We start from the raw sequence: 18,118 nt of genomic DNA on the forward strand, positions 1-18,118 counted from the left end.
TCTGTAATTCACAAAATCAACTACATGACCCATTGTTCCATTTACCAGACCTCTTTCAACATGTAAATTCCTTCTCAAAATGATACGACAATTTAAACACACATTCAGAGTCTTTTCAAAACCAGCAGTTTTAGATATACTCCTCTCTAATGAATCCAATTTTGATTTCAAATTTTCAGACAAAATAATTGTTGCTCCCATATGCTCTATTTTATCTACAGCTTCCAGTTTCACAATCTCTTCATTTTCTAACTTTAACATTTTGTTGATGAACATAGAACATTCTTTCACAGTTGGCATCAAACATATCCCAGATTTGTTGTCAGTAATTTTCTTAAAAATATCCTCTGGAAGAATGCTTTCATCTGGATACAAGTTTGAAATTAATCATGCATGTAAAGCTTCCTTCCCATGCTCACTTAGTTTTCCGATTCTTACATCTTGTAGAATATTTTTATAATCTTCATCCTTTGCCTGTCGCATATTTTGAAGCAGTTCTGCATATTTTGAAGTTTAACCATATATTAACGTTTCCAATGCTTCCTAGGCACTTCCTGGTATCTTCATGCGTGAGCATTTTAAACACAGGTTGTCCTTTTACTGGAGTCAACTGCAGTAGTTCTCCAAAAACAATAATGTGTTTTCCTCCAAATAAGACATCATAGTCTGTTCTAAGAATTTCTTGCATTCTCAAATGCACAAAAGCAAGCATTAGATTTAGGACCATGCTTACTTCATCAATGATAAGAAGTTTCATTTTCTTCAGGATTCTCGAAACTTCAGAACACGCATCTCCAGATAACTTGTGGTATTGCAATTTATTATCATGCTCAACTGGTAGCATCAGTAAACGATGTAATGTAATCCCTTTAATGTTATGTGCTGCCAGCCCAGTTGGAGCGGTTACAACACAAGACAGCGGTGATTCAGTCCTTTTCTGCAAATAAGTTGCAATTGCTTTAATCAGAAAACGTTTTCCAGTTCCCGCTTATCCACTCACGTACAGTCGGACAGGCTTAAATGATGTACATGAGCACTCTTTTTTCTCATGATTGAATCCATGTTCAATCTGTTCTGTGACTTCGTCATATATCTGTTTCTGCTCAATGTTTAGTTGTTTCACCAAATCTTCTAAGTTAATTACATCCTCTTCAGCTTGTTCCATAGCTCTTTCCACCTCATCCATGGCAGTGGCAGCCTCATTTTGAATAATTGGTCCTCCTAGTGGATCCTGACTCAATGAAGTAGAACTGTGACTGCCTTGAGATCTGTCTCTAGCAATCTCTGCAGCAATTGTGGCTTCTTGCTCTATTTCTTCGTTCAACATTTTCAGATAATTTGGAAAAACAGGACATTCTATGGTATTCTTGGTTGCATTAAAAGTTTCTTCGTAACAGAGAAAATCTCCAAGTAGTTCCTCTTCTGTACGCCATGGTTTAAAGAGTTGCAAAAGAGCCAAATAGTAAAATTCCCTTTTGTCTGGATTTTCACAACTCAATTTTCGATGATTAATCAAATGACTTTTTCTCTGTTTCACTAGACATCCTTCACATCCAATGACAGCATATATTCCATTATTGATATCTTCTCTGATGTTTCTCTTATAAATATAGCTTTGCAGAACTTCATAGAGACAAGCGTTCTCAAGGTGAGGACTTCTATTTGCATAGTATGTATCCAACATGTTTGTCTTCAAAATATCTGTACTTTCTGGTTCTTTCTCCGCCAAATACTCTATCTCTTGTACAGATTTCAAAACTCGGTTTCGTGTTGCAGCAAGACCTAGACTCACCCAAATGATGGTTCTAGATTTGGCATATAGACTTGCTGATGACAATCGATCAGAACATTCATATGCTCCAATTTCTCGATGTGACAACATCTTCAGACTGTAACTGTATAATTTCTTGCTTATACTCTTTTCATGTGAAATGTCCTCCCACATTTCATTCAGTTCTGTCTTTTCTTTTTTTGTGATGTAAGACGTCACATATCGAGCCACAGCAATAGAGTTGTCAGCAACGAACTGAATATCCATGTTAGCATTCCACATGGACAAAATCACTGGGTTGTAGTCGTTGATGTACTTGGACTCTTCGTTTCTTTTTAAATTGTATGTATTTTTGGGTGATTTCCTCGTCACAGTATGTCGTAGAGAAGAGATCAAATTATTTACTCTTCCTTTAGAAATCACTGGTCGTGGAAAGCCGAAACGACATTTTGTGTAGAACTTTTCCTTGTTTTTGAATTTTCGACGACATTACTTCCCACAAGGATGGGATTGAAAGCGTAAAACTTGTTGCCTTAAACTGTTTTCCTCTGTAGTTTTCGGAACAGCACATGTTGAATACTCTTCAATGAAACTCATCACTGTTTCATCCGAATCTGTTCCAAATTTGGGTGCATCTTTAATCCACAACAACATATGTATGTGAGGAGCACCTCTCGCTTGATACTCCTTTCTCCAAAAGAAATCCAAAACCTCTCCAAGGGGAGGATTTTTTTTGTTGGTAATAAAAGACATCATAGCTTCAAATCTATGATTAAAATATCTGCATACATTCACTGGATCCAAAGAACACAGTTCTCCAGGTGTTTTGAATTCTATATTTTGTATATTTGCATTTGCCTCGCGTATAAATTGAAGTAAGTCGTCTCATGCATACTCGGCACAGCTAAGAGTGAGGAACCATGTAGGAGTTCCTAAGTTTCTTAGCATACATTTCAATTCCCCATGACGACGGTACCAATACTCGTTTGTACCACGCTGACATGCCATGAGATTGATTAGATGAGATTCCAAAATATTATCTTGCAGATTGACTTTCTCCATAAAGTCCCTCGCCGAAACATTTTGCAGATGTGCTCCACTTTTCAGTATATGATTTACTGCATAAGAAAGCCCAGACAAGTCACTTTCATACAGTAGATGAAACAAATATGGAATGCATTGACGAAACCTTGGATCTTCAGCATATAATCTTAAAGTCCGGTATTCAGATGCAGGAATTTGAAGTGGTCGATCGTCATATCGTCCACCTCGACCTGTTGGAAATAGCTGTAGAAAAGAACGAGCTTCCAAACTTTCTTCCCATACACTAATGGGACTTCCTTTTGCTGCTTTCATTTGAAACAATTCAATTGCATTCCCCATTACCTCTTTGGAATGCAAAGGATGAACAGTATAATGTTCATATATTTCTTCACTTCTAGACACATCAACTTTTTCAATTTGGCCGGCTGAAAAATCACTGTCTTCTTCTGCAGCTTTTTCCTCTGCTCCAACACATACATGTTTGTAGTACTCATTGTTTTTGACTAAATACAACGTTGCCTTTTTGACTTTCCTAACATCCACTAAATCTTGCCAGATTTTCTTACTCTTTGTCGGAACCCCATTAACTAGAATAACTAAAGGTTCCTCTTCTACTTTTTCTATACCAATTGTATCAATATTTTTCTTGAAATCTAGAGGCAAATAAACAACTCTTCCCTTTAATCCTCTCTGCAAATCTGAAGGAGGCAATTTCCCTATCTTAGGCTCCATGCGAACAATAGCCTGAAAAGGATGGACACATTGAATCAAAAAATATTCATATGTATTTAAATCCATGAATTCAGCAGGAATGTCTACCAACTCAAGATTATTATGAACAGCTCTAGCAGGCATTCTGTTTTCATTTAATTTATTATAACAATATTTACAAATACGCTGATCAGAACTCAAATCAAAAGAATTCTCCACCAACAAATAAGTTGCAAAATTCTTCCATTCACTATTATTTTCCATTTCACTTTTTGCATATAAATCAACTAACCTAGTCTGAATCTTATAATGAGTCCATCGACAACACACACAAGTAAAATTAGGCCTTTCACTTGATTTTACCTTAAACTTAGTAATTTCCTGGTCAAACTTTTCTGTACTTGAAATCTGTACATTGTCTTCCACATTACCTTCTATTACTGTGTCAATTTCTACACTGTCCTCTTTTTCACCAAAATAACAAAACTCAATGTCTTCACAAATCATCTTCACATCTAATTCAGTTCCATGCAAAAGAGCACTGTTTAACTGTTTAAGCTTAAGTGCTGGACTTTTTGCATAATACAACCTTCTCACTAATTTCCTCATTTTGTTATGATGCACTGCTAACATCCTAAAATGATGAAAAAGACTCTGACATACTTTTCTTGAAAGACAAGCCAGTGAATGGCCTTGCAAACCTGTCTTTTCTCTCACTCTGCAAGGATCTAAGTCTTGCAACATCTTCATTTTTTGTTTTAGACTTTTCTTACTATATGTACGTAAGAAATTACGAAGCAAATCGATTGATTCCTGTCGCACACTACAAATACTACTACACTTCCAAGTGTACACTGGACCCTTAGTACGTCTCCCTAAAACTTCATCAGTTAACACCTCTTCTGCATCTCTAGACACAAGTTTCTCTTTTTCAATCGGACAACCATCTTTCATCTCATATGCTCGACCACTGGTGTCAACTGCATGCACCAAATCATTCTCCTGAAAGTAACTCTCCTCATTAAAAAATGGCTCACAACTTGAACTATGCATCCATTCTCCAGAAAAAACTTTACAAAAATTAGTCCGATTAATTACTCTTTTGCATCTACTCTTTGATTTGAAAACATCAATCGTCTTGTTAAGTGTCCTAATTCTATTGATTACTAAAATAAATAATTTTTTCTTAACTTCAAAAGCCTGATCAACAATTTTCCCTACATTTTTCTTTTTCTTGTAAAAAGCAGCTCTCTGTTTACCTTTCTTAATGTTTTTTAACAAATTTAAAACTACCCTATTGCAAAACATTCGTTTACGAATGTCCCTAAATTGGTTTTGCCTTCTATTCCTATACATATTATTCTCTCCTGCTGCAGTATTAACATTTTTGTGGGGCCTCTCCTTCCTCTTCAAATTTGCTCTCTCCTTCTCTTTATTTACATTCTCATCAACATTTTTTTATGATCTACAAATGTTCCGAAAGAAAGACTTAGTTGTCTTACCAGGAGCTTTTTTCCTGTCTTTTGAAGTATTTGTTGTAGAAGAGTGCTTTAATTCCGTTGCTGTTTTTAATTTTTTCCGCTTCACATCTTTTCTTCTCCTTTGCCTTGACGGCATATTTCCTTACTATGCAAATCTTGATTTCAATCTGTGATAAAGAAAAAAGATAACACATTTTAGACCACTATTACCAAAGAACAAAGCAATGACAATAAGCAAACGATATAAACACTACTTTACAACATATCTAAGTTTACATCACAACAACTATGTAACTAGGATTAAGACATAGAAAAAGAGCTAGAGGAACTAACACAAAAAGATAGAGAGAGTCAGACAAAGAAACAGATAGAGGAAGTAAAACATAGAGAAGGAGTAAGACAGAAAGAGTGTATAATATGTTGTAAGACAGAAAAAAGATGTAATAAGGAGAGGGAGTCAGTCAAAGAAATGGACATAGGGAATAAGTTAGAAAAAGGATATCACAGGGTGTAAGACAGAGAGAGGGTGTAAGAGGATGTAAGACAGAGAGACGGTGTTAGAAGGGGACAGGATGTAAAAGAGACTAAAACACAGAGAGGCTGTAAACGGTAGAGAGAGAGACTAAGTTTGAGAGAGGGTGTAAGAGGAACTAAATCAGAGAGAGGATGTAACAAGGAGTAATAAGAGAAAAGGAATACATCAGAGACAGGGTGTAAGAGAAAGTAAGTTAAAGAGAAAGTATAAGAGAGTGTAACACAGAGTCAGGATGTAAAAATGAATGAGTCAGAGAGAGGATGTTAGAAGGGGACTGATGGAAAAATAGAGTAAGTCAGGAAGAGAATATAACAGAGACTTATACATTCTTCATAATAATTGGTAAAGAAACCTTGGTGCATAAAGGAATTGTGTTTTATAAATGAGCGAGGTTTCAGTAGTGTAATGAAAAGCTTATACATATGACCTTTTCTCTGTTTTTCAAATGTTATTCTAAAAAAAGATTGTGAGGCCTAAGCAGGAGTGCAGATGAGATGAAGCCTGTCCATGGGAGCACAAAAGGTGAGGCTTGTGTCCAAGAGTGCAGTGGACAGGACCTCATAAAGCCTACCCCCACTGCACTCTTAGACACAACCCTCACCTCCTTTGCACCCCTGGACAGACCTCTCTTGCACTTCACTCTTCAACACAGGTATCACCTCCTCTGCCCCCCTAGACAATCCTTACCTCCTCTGCAACCCTGAATACACCTCAACTCATCTGCACCATTAGACAGGCCTCAGTTTATATACACTCTTGGACACGCCTCATCTCATCTGTACCCTGTTACCATCAATTATACTCAATGTATTGAGGCCTGTCCAAGGGGCACAGATTAGATATTGCTTCTCTAAGGGTCAGAGGAGGTAAGTCCTCTCCATTGCACTCATGAACACAGGCCTCAACTCCTTTGCACCCCTGGACATACCTCACCTCATCTGCACAATCCACTGCATAATTTGAGGAAACACAGGTGACATAATTGTGAAAGGTTCAAATATTTTTATGTAATCATGCACACACTATTTATTCCTTCGCAAAAATATAAAAGCCATTGATTTGCCCCAAAATCGTTTTTTTAATAACATTTTAGAAACAGAACACAGGTCCTATGTACAACCATTCAACTTCACTACTTAAACCTCACTATTTCACAAAATAAAAATCCTCTATCTTGCAAATTTAGATACCAAGCATTATCAAAAAGCATGACACAAACCAACAGCAAAGAAGCTCAGGGCCTCATTTATGAGGCCCTGCGTCAGTTTTGCCCTGCTGATGCGTCACTTTTTGTGACGCCTCGGCGGCATAAAACATGTGCCTTGTTGCGCCATATTTAAAAAGTGACGCATCTAGGTAGATGCGTCACTTTTTAAACCCCTGCGCCACATTATACCTGCGTCAGGTATAATGTATGCAGAGGGGGCACTCCCCCACAAAAAGCCTCGTAATAGTGACGCAGTGAAATCTATGAGATTTCACTGCGTCACTTTTAGGACGCTGTTACGTCAAAATCTTGCGCCTGCCTCACAGCAGGCGTAAGACTGACGCAAGCTCTTTCACATGGGGCTTTCCCCATGTGAAAGGACGCATTGCTGGAGTTGCGTCACTTTTGTGACACACTCCAGCAACGCATCACTTTTGCGCTTACAGATATGTCAGAAATACTGACTTATCTGTAAGTCCTTGCGACATGATGCGTCATACATTAAATATAACGCATCATTGGTGTCGCAAGGAGTGTGCAGTGAAAAGTGGCGCATCGCTGTTTTCATAAATAAGGCCCTCAGTGTGCTTCCTAATCTGAGGTAACACACGTGACATGATTGTGAAAGGTTCAAATTTTTTTATGTAATCATGCACACACTATTTATTCATTCTCAAAAATGTAAAAGCCATTGATTTGCCCCAAAATCGATTTTTGAATAACATTTTAGAAACAGAGTGCAGGTCCTATGTACAAGCATTCCATTTCAGTACTGAAAACTCACTATTTTACAAACTACATTTCCTCTCTCTTGCAAACATTCCTACCAAGCATTACCCAAAAAATGACACAAACCAACAGCAAAGAAGCTCAGACTGCTTCCGAATCTGAGGTAACACAGGTGACATGATTGTGAAAGGTTCAAATATTTTTATGTAATCATGCACACACTATTTATTCCTTCTTAAAAATGTAAAAGCCATTCATTTTCCCCAAAATCGTTTTTTCAATAACATTTTAGAAACCGAGCGCAGGTCCTATGTACAAGCATTCAATTTCACTACTGAAACTCATTGATTTGACCTAAAATCGTTTTTTAAATAACATTTTAGAAACAGAGCGCAGGTCCTATGTACAAGCATTCAATTTCACTACTGAAACCCATTGATTTGCCCTAAACTTTCTGAATCCACCAATCATTGCTTGTGATTCAAGAGCACTGAAACTCCTCAGTTTTTTTTTTTGCAAACTCCTACTGTTCCAACTGCCATTTTATTCCTACACTTCATCTGACTGCACCAGAACCTCCTCTCACCATGTATTCTGTCTGGATTATTGGACATAGCTACATCCACTGGGCTCAAAGGTATGCAGCTACCAGAAAATTTCACAACCTTGACTTACCAAATGTAGACATAAAATGGATTGGCCAAAGAGGATTGAGATGTCATCAATTGATACCATTGGTGAAAACCTTTTCGCATCTGCCACACCCTCACCTCATAATTCTGCACTGTGGTGGAAATGACTTAGGCACTTTGACTGGGGTAGGTCTGGAAATTCTTTTAAAGGACACCTTTGAGAAATAGATGACACTTTTTCCTCAAACTGCCTTGGTATATTTCAATATATGCCAAAGACAGAAATGGAAGTGGTCCAACCAATTTTGTCCACAATTTGAGAAAGCACGGAAACATGTGAATAAATCTGTTTCTGCTTTCATGAGAGACTATGGAATGGGTTCAATATACGAAATATCAAAAAGAGAGGTAGGGAGAATATCTGACACTCTTGTTCAATATACAACAACAACTTGCGTTACAACATAATAATAATCCAGACAGAATACATGGTGAGGGGAGGTTCTGGTGCAGTTAGATGAAGTGTAGGAATGAAATGGCAGTTGGAACAGTAGGAGTTTGTAAAAAAAAATGTAGAGTTTCAGTGCTCTTGAATCACAAGCAATGATTGGTGGATTCAGATAGTTGAAAACTGAAAGTTAGGGTGCATGGTTCTGTTCTGTGAAAGAAGTAATTTGAATGGTTAAGAAAAAGTCAATTAAACAAACATTGCACCTCATAAGCTGGTGTATTGAGATGTCAAACATCCTTGTTGAGTTCATTTGCAACATTGTAGAATACACTTTTAACCCTGAGAGCTCAGTGAGGAGGGAGTTGCTATGGTAACAGGTAGAAAGGGCTGAGGGGGGGAAGGGTGTTGGTTTGAAAATAGAGAGGGAAGAGTTTTGATTGGTTAACAAAAAGGGATATGTGTGTAGAATTAGAGGGTTTCTGTGCCATTAATGGTTGCAGTGCCTGGAGAACATACCTTTTGCTCTGCTAAAGAAATATTGGTGTGTGTATCTGACACTGTTCTCAATCTCCCAAAGCATTTGTAAAGGTGAGTTATGATTTATTCAATATAGAAAGAGAGTTCAGATTAAGAAACACATTGACTTTCTTTGCTGTTGGTTTGTGTGATGCTTTTGGAAAATGCATGGTTTCAATATTTGCAAGATAGAGGATTTGTATTTTGTGAAATAGTGAGGTTTCAGTAGTGAAGTTGAATAGTTGTACATAGGACCTGTGCTCTGTATCTAAAATGTTAATTGAAAAACGATTTTAGTGCAAATCAATGAGTTTCAGAAGTGAAAATGAATGCTTGTAAATAGGATCTGTGCTCTGTTCCTAAAATGTTAATTAAAAAACGATTTTAGTGCAAATCAATGGGTTTTAGTAGTGAAAATGAATGCTTGTACATAGGATCTGTGTTCTGTTCCTAAAATGGTAATTGAAAAACGATTTTAGTGCAAATCAATGGGTTTCAGTAGTGAAAATGAATGCTTGTACATAGGACCTGTGCTCTGTTCCTAAAATGTTAATTGAAAAACGATTTTAGTGCAAATCAATGGCTTTTACATTTTTAAGAAGGAATAAATAGTGTGTGCATAATTACATAAAAATATTTGAATCTTTTACAAACATGTCACCTGTGTTACCTCAGATTGGGAAGTAGACTGAGTTTCTTTGCTGTTGGTTTGTGTCATTTTTTGGGTAATGCTTGGTAGGAATGTTTGCAAGAGAGAGGAAATGTATTTTGTAAAATAGTGAGTTTTCAGTACTGAAATGGAATGCTTGTACATAGGATCTGCACTCTGTTTGTAAAATGTTATTCAAAAAACGATTTTGGGGCAAAGCATTTGGTTTTAGATTTTTGAGAAGGAATAAATAGTGTATGCATGATTACAAAAAAATATTTGAACCTTTCTCAATCATGTCACCTGTGTTACCTCAGATTAGGAAGCAGACTGAGTTTCTTTGCTGTTGGTTTGTTTCATTTTTTGGGTAATGCTTGGTAGGAATGTTTGCAAGAGATAGAAAATGTATTTTGTAAAATAGTGACTTTTCAGTACTGAAATGGAATGCTTGTACATAGGACCTGCACTGTGTTTCGAAATTGTTATTGAAAAATCGATTTTGGGGCAAATCAATGGCTTTTACATTTTTGAGAAAGAATAAATAGTGTGTGCATGATTACATAAAAAAATTTGAACTTTTCACAATCATGTCACCTGTGTTACCTCAGATTAGGAAGGACACTGAGGGCCTCATTTATGAAAACAGTGATGCGTCACTTTTCACTGCGCACTCCTTGTGACACCAATGATGCGGTATATTTAATGTATGTTGCATCATGTTGCAAGGACCGACAGATAAGTCAGTATTTCTGATGTATCTGTAAGCGCAAAAGTGACGAATTGCTGGAGTGTGTCACAACAGTGACGCAACTCCAGCAATGCATCCTTTCACATGGGGAAAGCCCCATGTGAAAGCGTTTGCCTCAGTCTTATGCTTGCTGTGAGGCAGGCGCAAGATTTTGACGTAACAGTGTCTTAAAAGTGACGCAGTGAAATGTCATAGATTTCACTGCGTCACTATTACGAGGCTTTTTGCGGGGAAATGACCCCTCTGTGTACATTACACCTGACAGAGGTATAATGTGGTGCAGAGGTTTAAAAAGTGACGCATCTACCTACATGCGTCACTTTTTAAATATGGCGCAACAAGGTACATGTTTTATGCCGCCGATGCGTCACAAAAAGTGACGCATCAGCAGTGCAAAACTGACACAGGGCCTCAAAAATGAGGCTCATCTTTTTTTGCACACTACTCCAGTTTAGTCCTGTCCACTGCACTCTTGGACACAAGCCTCACCTTTTGTGCTCTCCTGGACAGGCTTCATCTCATCTGTACTCCTGCTTAGGCCTCACAATCTTTTTTTAGAATAACATTTGAAAAACAGAAAAAAGGTCATATGTATAAGCTTTTCATTACACTACTAAAACATTTTTGGGGCAAATCAATGACTTTTACATGTTGAATGTTTGCAAGAGATAGGAAATGTATTTTGTAAAATAGTGACTTTTCAGTACTGAAATGGAATGCTTGTACATAGGACCTGCACTGTGTTTCTAAAATGTTATTGGAAAATCGATTTTGGGGCAAATCAATGGCTTTTACATTTTTGAGAAAGAATAAATAGTGTGTGCATGATTACATAACATTTTTTGAACTTTTCACAATCATGTCACCTGTGTTACCTCAGATTAGGAAGTACACTGAGGGCCTTGTTTATGAAAACAGCGATGTGTCAGCTTATTTACACCCCTGGACATGCGTCACTTCATCTGTACCCAGTTACCATCAATTATACCCAATACATTGAGGCCTGACCAGAGGATACAGATGAGGTAAGGCTTGTCCAAGGGTGAGAGGAGGTCAGTGCTCTCCACTGTACTCATGGACACTGAATGCTTGTACATAGGACCTGCACTGTGTGTCTAAAATGTTATTTAAAAAACGATTTTGGTGAAAATCAATGACTTTTAGATTTTTGAGAAGGAATAAATTGTGTCTGCATGATTAAATACATATATTTCATCCTTTCACCATAATGTCACCTGTGTTACCTCAGATTAGGAAGTAGATTGTGCAGATGAGGTGAGGCATGTCCAGAGGGACAGAGGAGGTGAGGCCTGTGTTTAAGAGTGTAGTGGGAGAGAGGCCTTTCCTGGAGAGCGTAGGTGGTGAGGACTGTGTCTAAGAGTGCAGTGGACTAGGCTTCATGAAGCCTATCCACCACTGCACTCTTAGACAAAGGTCTCATCTTCTTTGCACCCGTGGATAGACGTCTCTTCCACTACACTCTTCAATACAGGCCATACCTCTTCTGCACCCCTAGACAATTCTCACCTCATGTGCAACCCTGAATAGACTTCAACTAATCTGCATGCTTAGACAGGCCTCAGCTTATTTACACCCTTGGACATGCGTCACCTCATCTGCACCTAGTTACCATCAATTATACTCAATACATTGAGGCCTGTCCAGAGGACAGAGATGAGGTAAGGCTTGTCCAAGGGTGAGAGGAGGTTAGTTCTCTCCACTGTAGTCATGGACACTGAATGCGTGTATATAGGACCTTCACTGTGTGTATAAAATGTTATTTAACAAACGATTTTGGTGAAAATCAATGACTTTTAGATTTTTGAGAAGGAATAAATAGTGTCTGCTTGATTAAATACATATATTTCATCCTTTCACAATAATGTCACCTGTGTTACCTCAGATTAGGAAGTAGATTGTGCAGATGAGGTGAGGCATGTCCAGAGGTACAGATGAGATGAGGCCTATGTTCAAGACTGTAGTGGGAGAGAGGCCTTTCCTGGGAAGCATAGGTGGTGAAGCCTCTGTGTAAGAGTGCAGTGGACTAGACTTCATGAAGCCTATCCCCTACTGCACTCTTAGACACAGGTCTCACTTTCTTTGTACCTGTGGACATACCTCTCTTCCACTACACTCTTCAATACAGGTCTCACCTCTTCTGCACCCCTGGAGAATCCTCACTTGATCTGTAAACCTGAATAGACCGTTTGCTTTTTGTCATTGCTTTGTTGTTTGATAATAGTGGTCTATAATGTGCTATTTTTTTCTTTAACACAGATTGAAATCAAGATTTCAAGACTAAGGAAAGATGCCCTCAAGGCAAAGAAGAAGGAAAAATGATAAGCGGAAAAACCAAAAACAGCATCGGAATTACAGCACTCCTCCACAACAAAGACTTCAAAAAACAGGAAAAAAGCTCCTGGTAAGAAAAGTAAGTCTTTCTTACGGAACATATGTAGATCAAAAAAAAATGTTGGACAGCATGTAGAAAAAGAGATGGAGAGAGTAAATTTGAAAAGGAAGGAGAGGCCCTCAAAAAATCTTACTACTGGAGCAGGAGAGAATAATATGTATCGGAATAGAAGGCAGAATCAGTTTAGAGACATTCGTAAACGAATGTTTCGCAATAGGGTGGTTTTAAATTTGTTAACAAACATTAGGAAAGTAAAACAGAGAGCTGCTGTTTATAAGAAAAAGAAAAATGTAGAGAAGATTGTTGATCAGGCTTTTGAAGTTAAGAAAAAATTATTTATTTTAATAATCAATAGAATTAGGACACTTAACAAGACAATTGATGTTTTTAAATCAAACAGTAGATGGAAAAGAGTAATTAATCCGACTAATTTTTGTAAAGTTTTTTCAGGAGAATGGATGCACAGGTAAAGTTGTGAGCCATTTTTTAATGCGGAGAGTTACTTCCAGGAGAATGATTTAGTGCATGCAGTTGACACCAGTGGTCGAGCATATGAGGTGAAAGACGGTTGTCCGATTGAAAAAGAGAAACTTGTGCCTAGAGAACCAGAAGAGGTGTTAACTGATGAAGTTTTAGGGAGACGTACTAAGGGTCCAGTGTACACTTGGAAGTGTAGTAGTATTTGTACTGTGCGACAGGAATCAATTGATATGTTTTGTAATTTCTTACGTACATATAGTAAGAAAAGTCTAAAACAAAAAATGAAGTTGTTGCAAGACTTAGATCCTTGCAGAGTGAGAGAAAACACAGGTTTGCAAGGGCATTCACTGGCTTGTCTTTCTAGAAAAGTCTGTCAGAGTGTTTTTCATCATTTTAGGATGTTAGCAGTGCATCATACCAAAATGAGGAAATTAGTGAGAATGTTGTATTATGCAAAAAGTCCAGCACTTAAGCTTAAACAATTAAACAGTGCTCTTTTGCATGGAACTGAATTAGATGTGAAGATGATTTGTGAAGAAATTGAGATTTCTTATTTTGGTGAAAAAGTGGACAGTGTAGAAATTGACACAGAAATTCAAGGTAATGTGGAAGACAATGTACAGATTTCAAGTACAGAAAAGTTTGACCAGGAAATTACCAGGTTTAAGGTGAAATCAAGTGAAAGGCCGAATTTTACTTGTGTGTGTTGTCGACGAACTTATTATAAGCATCAAACTAGATTAGTTGATTTATACGTAAAAAGTGAAAAGATAAATAATTATGAGTGGAAGGATTTTGCAACTTATTTGTGGGTGGAGAATTGTTTTGATTTGAGTTCTGATCAGCGTATTCGTAAATATTGTTATGATAAATTAAATCAAAACAGAATGCCTGCTAGAGCTGTTCATAATAATCTGGAGGTGGTAGACATTCCTCCTGAATTGATGGATTTAAATACATATGAGTCTATTTTGATTCAATGTGTCCATCCTTTTCAGGCTATTGTTCGCATGGAGCCTAAGATAGGGAAATTGCCTCCTTCAGATTTACAGAGAGGATTAAATGGAAGAGTTGTTTATTTGCCTCTAGATTTCAAGAAAAATATTGATACAATTGGTGTAGAGAAAGTGGAAGAGGAACCTCTGGTTATTCTAGTTAATGGGGTTCCGACAAAGAGTAAGAAAATCTGGCAAGATTTAGTGGATGTTAGGAAAGTCAAAAAGGCAACGTTGTATTTGGTCAAAAACAATGAGTACTACAAACATGTATGTGTTGAAGCAGAGGAAACAGCTGCAGATGAAGACAGTGATTGTTCAGCTGGCCAAATTGAAAAAGTTGATGTATCAAGAAGTGAAGAAATATATGAACATTATACTGTTCATCCTTTGCATTCCAAAGAAGTGATGGGGAATGCAATTGACTTGTTTCAAATGAAAGCAGCAAAAGGAAGTCCCATTAGTGTATGGAAAGAAAGTTTGGAAGCTCGTTGTTTTCCACATTTATTTCCAACAGGTCGAGGTGGACGATATGACAATCGACCACTTCAAATTCCTGCATCTGAATATCGAACTGTAAGATTATATGCTGAAGATCCAAGGTTTCGTCAATGCATTCCCTATTTGTTTCATCTACTGTATGAAAGTGACTTGTCTGGGCTTTCTTATGCAGTAAACCATATACTGAAAAGTGGAGCACATCTGCAAAATGTTTCGGCGAGGGACTTTATGGAGAAAGTGAATCTGCAAGATAATATTTTGGAATCTCATTTAATCAATCTCATTGCTTGTCAGCGTGGTACAAATGAGTATTGGTACCGTTGTCATGGGGAATTGAAATGTATGCTAAGAAACTTAGGAACTCCTACATGGTTCCTCACTCTTAGCTGTGCTGAGTATGCATGGGACGACTTACTTCAATTTCTACGAGAGGCAAATGCAAATATACAAAATATAGAATTCAAAACTGCTGGAGAACTGTGTTCTTTGGATCCAGTGAATGTATGCAGATATTTCAATCATAGATTTGAAGCTATGATGTCTTTTATTACCAACAAAAAAAATCCTCCCCTTGGAGAGGTTTTTGATTTCTTTTGGAGAAAGGAGTATCAAGCGAGAGGTGCTCCTCATATACATATGTTGTTGTGGATTAAAGATGCACCCAAATTTAGAACAGATTCGGATGAGACAGTGATGAGCTTCATTGAAGAGTATTCAACATGTGCTGTTCCGAAAACTACCGAAGAAAACAGTTTAAGGCAACAAGTTTTACGCTTTCAATCCCATCGTTGTGGAAAGTACTGTCGTCGAAAACTCAGAAACAAGGACAAGTTTTACACAAAATGTCGTTTCGGCTTTCCACGACCAGTGATTTCTAAAGGAAGAGTAAATAATTTGATGTCTTCTCTGCGACATACTGTGACGAGGAAATCCCCAAAAAATACATACAATTTAAAAAGAAACGATGAGTCCAAGTACATCAACGACTACAACCCAGTGATTTTGTCCATGTGGAATGCTAACATGGATATTCAATTCGTTGCTGACAACTCTATTGCTGTGGCTCGATATGTGACGTCTTACATCACAAAAAAAGAAAAGACAGAACTGAAGGAAATGTGGGAGGACATTTCACATGAAAAGAGTCTAAGCAAGAAATTGTATAGTTCCAGTCTGAAGATGTTGTCGCATCGAGAAATTGGAGCATATGAATGTTCTGATCGATTGTCATCAGCAAGTCTCTATGCCAAATCTAGAACCATCATTTGATAAGTCTAGGTCTTGCTGCAACACGAAACCGAGTTTTGAAATCTGTACAAGAGATAGAGTATTTGGCGGAGAAAGAACCAGAAAGTACAGATATTTTGAAGACAAACATGTTGGATACATACTATCCAAATAGAAGTCCTCACCTTGAGAACGCTTGTCTCTATGAAGTTCTGCAAAGATATATTTATAAGAGGAACATCAGAGAAGATATCAATAATGGAATATATGCTGTCATTGGATGTGAAGGATGTCTAGTGAAACAGAGAAAAGGTCATTTGATTAATCATCGAAAATTGAGTTGTGAAAATCCAGACAAAAGAGAATTTTACTATTTCGCTCTTTTGCAACTCTTTAAACCATGGCATACAGAAGAGGAACTACTTGGAGATTTTCTCTGTTATGAAGACTCTTTTAATGCAACCAAGGATACCATAGAATGTCCTGTTTTTCCAAATTATCTGCAAATGTTAAATGAAGAAATAGAGCAAGAAGCAACAATTGCTGCAGAGATTGCGAGAGACAGTTCTCAAGACAGTCAGAGTTCTGCTTCATTGAGTCAGGATCCACTAGGAGGACCAATTATCCAAAATGAAGCTGCCACTGCCATGAATGAGGTGGAAAGAGCTATGGAGCAAGCTCAAGAGGATGTAATTAATTTAGAAGATTTGGTGAAACAATTAAACCTTGAGCAGAAACAGATATATGACGAAGTCACAGTACAGGTTGAACATGGATTGAGTCATGAGAAGAAAGAGTGCTCATGTACATCATTTAATCCTATCCGACTGTACATGAGTGGAGAAGCGGGAACTGGAAAAAGTTTTCTGATTAAAGCAATTGCAACTTATCTGCAGAAAAGGACTGAATCACCGCTGTCTTGTGTTGTTACCGCTCCAACTGGGCTGGCAGCACATAATATTAAAGGGATTACTTTACATCGTTTACTGATGCTGCCAGTGGAGCATGATAACAAATTGCAATACCACAAGCTATCTGGAGATGCGTGTTCTGAAGTTTCCAGAGTCCTGAAGAAAATGAAACTTCTTATCATTGATGAAGTAAGCATGGTCTCAAATCTAATGCTTGCTTTTGTGCATTTGAGAATGCAAGAAATTCTTAGAACAGACTATGATGTCTTATTTGGAGGAGAACACATTATTGTTTTTGGATATCTACTGCAGTTGACTCCAGTGAAAGATCAACCAGTGTTTAAAATGGTCACGCATGAAGATACCAGGAAGTGCCTAGGAAGCATTGGAAACGTTAATATATGGTTACATTTCAAATATGTAGAACTACTCCAAAATATGTGGCAGGCAAAGGATGAAGATTATAAAAATATTCTACAAGATGTAAGAATCGGAAAAATAAGTCAGCATGGGAAAGAAGCTTTACATGGACAATTAATTTCAAATTTGTACCCAAATGAAAACATTCTTCCAGAGAATATTTTTAAGAAAATTAGCGAGAAGAAATCTGGCATATGTTTGATGCCTACTCTGAGAGAATGTTCCATGTTCAACAACAAAATGTTAAAGTTAGAAAATGAAGAGATAGGGAAACTGGAAGCTATAGATAAAATAGAGCATATGGGAGCAACAATTATTTTGTCAGAAAATTTGAAATCAAAATTAGATTTATTAGAGAAGACTATATCTAAAACTGCTGGTTTTGAAAAGACTCTGAATGTGTGTTTAAATTGTCGTATAATTTTGAGAAGGAATTTAAATGTTGAAAGAGGTCTGGTGAATGGAGCAATGGGTCACGTTGTTGGTTTTGTGAATTACAAAAATAGAGATGGAATTGAAATTAAAAAAAATAAATTTGATGGCATTGATGAAATAGAACAAATTTGTCGTTGTTCAGCTAGATTTTTGCTTGTGAAAGACTTATATGTTCGCCAAAAACAGTTTCCTGTTTGTTTGGCATATGCAGTGACAATTCATAAATCTCAAGGTTTAAGTGTAGATAGTGCTTTGGTGAACA

Source organism: Lissotriton helveticus, chromosome 9 (genome assembly GCF_964261635.1).
Source record: "Lissotriton helveticus chromosome 9, aLisHel1.1, whole genome shotgun sequence".
Lineage (NCBI taxonomy): Eukaryota > Metazoa > Chordata > Amphibia > Caudata > Salamandridae > Lissotriton > Lissotriton helveticus.